Genomic DNA, 5,019 nt, shown 5'->3' with positions numbered 1-5,019 from the left:
CTACAGCACTCCAGTCTGGGGGAGCCCCATCTCTACAGCACTCCAGTCTGGGGGAGCCCCATCTCTACAGCACTCCAGTCTGGGGGAGCCCCATCTCTACAGCACTCCAGTCTGGGGGAGCCCCATCTCTACAGCACTCCAGTCTGGGGGAGCCCCATCTCTACAGCACTCCAGTCTGGGGGAGCCCCATCTCTACAGCACTCCAGTCTGGGGGAGCCCCATCTCTACAGCACTCCAGTCTGGGGGAGCCCCATCTCTACAGCACTCCAGTCTGGGGAGCCCCATCTCTACAGCACTCCAGTCTGGGGAGCCCCTCTTTACAGCACTCCAGTCTGGGGGAGCCCCTCTTTACAGCACTCCAGTCTGGGGGAGCCCCTCTTTACAGCACTCCAGTCTGGGGGAGCCCCATCACTACAGCACTCCAGTCTGGGGGAGCCCCTCTTTACAGCACTCCAGTCTGAGGGAGCCCCACCTCTACAGCACTCCAGTCTGGGGGGAGCCCCTCTATACAACACTCCAGTCTCGGGGAGCCCCATCCTTTCAGCCCTACACACACAATACTACAGCCATGCCGCCCATTGTTGCAGTATGTGCCCAGTGTAGGGGTGAGTAGCTGAGCAGCTGGACAAGGTGGGTGGGGTACCCCATAGTACGGTGGGTGGGGTACCCCATAGTACAGAACTGTTACCCCCAGCAGGGGGTGCCCCACTGGGCTGCACAATCTATAACCGCTGGCAGAAATATTTTTGAATGTTTCCTTTATCTGTTAAATGGTTTTTATTAAGAGCTGAACTTTCCTTATACTGTTGCCCCCCATGGGAATGTGCCCCTCTAACTACTGCCCTTTCCCAGCATCACCCCCAATTCATGAAAACAGTGAGTGCCAGGCCCGGCCAGCTGTGAAGACAACACCCCTTTGTGTGCTTTGTGCCACTCTGATTGGCTCATATTTCGGTTCCTTGGTGCCAATAGAAAGTGACTCAATAGTGGTGCAACGATAAAGGCTACGTGACTTGGTGCCAATGGTGCTGGGCGGGTATATTGGCGCCAATACCAGTATAAAGGGCACATGACCCAGTGCCACTACATAAAGATGTACTGTGATTCCAATAGAATATAAATGGTACAGGTTTGGTGCCAATGCTGCTATATAAGGGCTGTGCCAGTGGTGCCAGTGGTGCTATAAGAGACCCATTGGGCCTGGCTGCAGTGGATTTACTTGCACTACCCCCCCCCCCTCCGTTTGGGTCTGTTTTCCCCCCTGAGCAATAAACAATAAAAGACCATTATATTTTTTTACCCTCCATATGACTCTTCTGTTTCCTGTACCACAAAGGATTCTGGGAGCGAGAGTTGGCTTTGGGATTATGTAGTCAGAACCAGCTGTGTTACCCTGTTGCCCTTAGGCTGGAGTTGGCAGTGAAATCATTCTGTACTGAATCTAGTGATCTCTAACCACCCATATGTGCCAGTACCCCTGGGTAATAGTGACCATAATGTTATATCATTTAATGTCTGGTGCAAAAAACTAATATATACTGGGGCAACAAAAAACAGGAATTTCAGAAAAGCTCATTTTAGTGCCTTGAGGGCTGCCCTACAGAGTATTGATTGGGGCATTAAGTTTTCAGCTAAAAACACAGAACAGAAATGGTTGTCATTTAAAATTAGATTAAATCGTTACTGTTCTCAATTTATTCCCTTAAGGACTAAACGTAGAATCTCTAAGAATCATCCTGTGTGGCTTAATACAGAAGTAAAGAAGTTAATGGGGAAGAAGAGAAAGGCATTTAATAACTACAAATCTGTAGGGACAAAAGCTGCATTTAATGAATATAAACACTGTAATAAATGTTGTAAATCAGCAATCCGGAAGGCAAATATAGGAAATGAGGAACTGATTGTGGCACAGGCTAAGACTAACCCCAAAAAGTTGATGTATATTAATAGTAAAAAGATGCAGATTATAAAGAATACAGAAAAGGCAAATGTGATAAATCAGTTCTTTTCTTCAGTGTATACAATAGAGGAGTGTGAGTTCCCAGGCTCACTTTATAGCTGCACTAATGGCTCAGCTCAATCTAGTCAGTGGCTGACTCAGGATATGATTCATAAAGGGCTGGATGGAAAACATCCACAGGTGCTTAGAGCAGGGCAAATGAGATTCAATGTTGATAAATGTAAAGTCCTGCACCTGGGGTTTAATTACATGCACCCACATATACCTTTCATGGGGCAAATCCTCAATGGAGAAGGACCTGTTATCCCATAAAACTTCCATAAGTTTCTGCTCCCCTCTGACAAAGAGGAATCATTCCTGGCACTGCCCATTCAGAGCCTGTCTGTGTGACATGGGCATAAGGTACAGTAATTAAAATGGGGGCTTTTATTAATGTTAAAGCAATTCTGCCCCTCAGCTGTGCCCCCAAAAAGAAAGGTGAAGGAACCCCAGTATGAGCTGATGTTATGAGACCCCCACCAAAACAGTGACAAACCATCTGGCCATTTTCCCAACGTGTTTTTGCCCAATATGCAAATGAGCGGCACATGATCTGAATCCGCTAAGCCCCACCTGCAAAGGGTTCTTTAATTTCAACCAATGGTGAGCAGAGGGAGGAGTTATAGTTCACTGGCCTCCTCTGTAGGGTTCCCTCCTCCAGGCAGATTTTGTAACATCTTCTCATATGACGAGGCTGGCTAATCAGAAGTCGCCTCTTTCCCTCCGTGGTGGGGCTTCTGTTTGTCCAAAAAACAAGTCCTCTCATGATAAGACCAATGTAAGAGCTGAATGTGGCCACTTTGGGGGTGACAATGCTGGTTCTGCTCAGGTGGGTCAGTACAGCAGTAAATCTGCCCTTCTGCCCCCCTAGAAAACTGATTGTTTGACTGTATGGCATGTAAACCTGGAAATGTGGGTGCAGTGACACCCAGTGGTAATGATCAGGTATTACACCCCATTTATATCACCCCATTTATATGCCGCCTTGTAAATAAAAATCCCATTGGTGCCAATGTTGATTTCCACTTCCCCATTACACAATAAATTCAGTTGGACCCACTTACCCTTTACCTGTCCCATTAAGTCTGGAGCAGCTGAGATTCACCTGCAGAGTCCAGGGAAGTGCAACAGACTAAGGGCAGGACTAGATGAAGCGCTTGGACCCTCACGTCGAAATGCGACTAAACTCATGTGATGTGTCTGATGTTTTTATCCAACAGTCGGATCAATGTAGTTGTTTCCTGTGATTTTCCTTCACTTCTGTTTTCTGTAAAACATCCGACATGTTGTAAGTGTTTAGTCGCATTGTGATGTGTTGGGTCCAATTGCTTCATCTAGTCCTGCCCTGAAGGTGAATCAGCTCTTCATTATGGACAGTTTATTGGCTCACACAAGAATTAGACTAAAATAAGGGAACGTTCCGGCCTCGCTGGGCCTTTAATCAGTCACACACTTTGCTTTGTGTTACATTGTGTCGTGATGTGTATTAGGGAGGCACCGGGGCGAACAAGAGAGTTAATTGGTTCCACCAACACATTGACCCACACACATATATACAGAAATACACATATATACACATGAAGGAGACATATTGTGTAAAAAACAAGAATGTACCAGTGTATTATAGAACATGTGAGGGTTGTACTTACTGAGTGATCAGTGTGTCAGTGTTTCAATCCTCATCAGAATTACAGCAATCCCTATAAAGAACCTTATAGTAGTAATTAGGGGAGAGCAATTGTGCTGTGAATCTATTTATTCAGACAACATAACAAACACAATATGTTTCAGGCCCTTTCTCAAGTGTAACCCCCCAGACAGAACATGAAACCTATTAAACAACCCCATTCCTCCCCCCCCCCCCAATTGGCTTATTTGTGTCCTCAGGTGGGTCCATGACTTTACAGCCCAGTGAAGAATCCAACTATTTTCTAAAGTTCATGCGTTTGCCAGAAAAAAGTCCATTTGTTAAGTTCCAGTCGTTTCTCTAGAAAAAGCCTTTAAACTGCATAAAAATATATTGTGTCATTAGTGACCCAGTAATGTTGTGTCATTTCCTTATCAGTGTCGTGATACACAAAATGATCCAATTAAACACTAAGAAGAATATTGTCTATTTGTTATTTGAAAAAGTTATACAGATTTCTACTTATTAGCTATTACTTTAACCTTTATTCAGCTACTGTATGTCACGTCACTGGTTATTTTTATGATGAACTATTATTAAGGAAATTCCATTTACTACTTGTTAACAGCAGTCAGGGGTGCTTCGCCAATGAGGCAAGTTGTGGCTGTCGCCTCAGGCAAAAATGCTGCTCCTGGTACTTTAAGAGCCAATTTCTGGGGGAGGGGGGGCAGCAGCAACTGCCTCAGGTGGCGGAGAGGGGCCAGGATCGCCCCTGACAGCAGTGTATTTATTTTTCACTTTATTCAGTTGTGTCACTGGTCAGTTCTATATTCAGTTCCTACAAGTAAAGAAGAAAACAAAATTGTTCTGCCTCATTAAATCTATTATAGAAAAGGTTTAAGGCTCCACAATCCATGAATCTCCTGTGGGACCAGTGTATTAAGTGTTTAATCCATTTCCCTTCATTCTCTAATAACTTCTTATGTCCATCTCCAGCTCTTCTCTCATTTCTAACAACACACACATCTCACTTGTATTGGATTGTGTTTGATCTGATTAAAGTGTTTGAATCCTGTGTGTCTGTCTGTGAGTTTTCTTTAAAGTTTCTTATGTTTCCTCTGAGCTCTTGGACTCTTCTTCTTTTCACCTCTCCTTTTGTCTGACCCACGGAGCCCATAGCACACGGGCACTTTAGCAAACACAACGTAGCTTGAGTTACATGAGTACATTATACTCATTTAGAAAAAATGAGTATAAAAAAGTAAAGTATAAAAAAGTAGTGTTTTTTTAGGCTGATTTATTGAATATTTCTGCAAAAACCCCTAATAATCCCTCTCTTCTCTTCCACTTGCTGCTCCCTGAATTCCCAGGCTGTGCTCTCAGCTCTCTGCAC

This window comes from Xenopus laevis, chromosome 2L (assembly GCF_017654675.1).
Source record: "Xenopus laevis strain J_2021 chromosome 2L, Xenopus_laevis_v10.1, whole genome shotgun sequence".
In the NCBI taxonomy this organism is placed as follows: Eukaryota; Metazoa; Chordata; class Amphibia; order Anura; family Pipidae; genus Xenopus; species Xenopus laevis.
Note: the sequence above shows the minus strand (reverse complement) of the source record.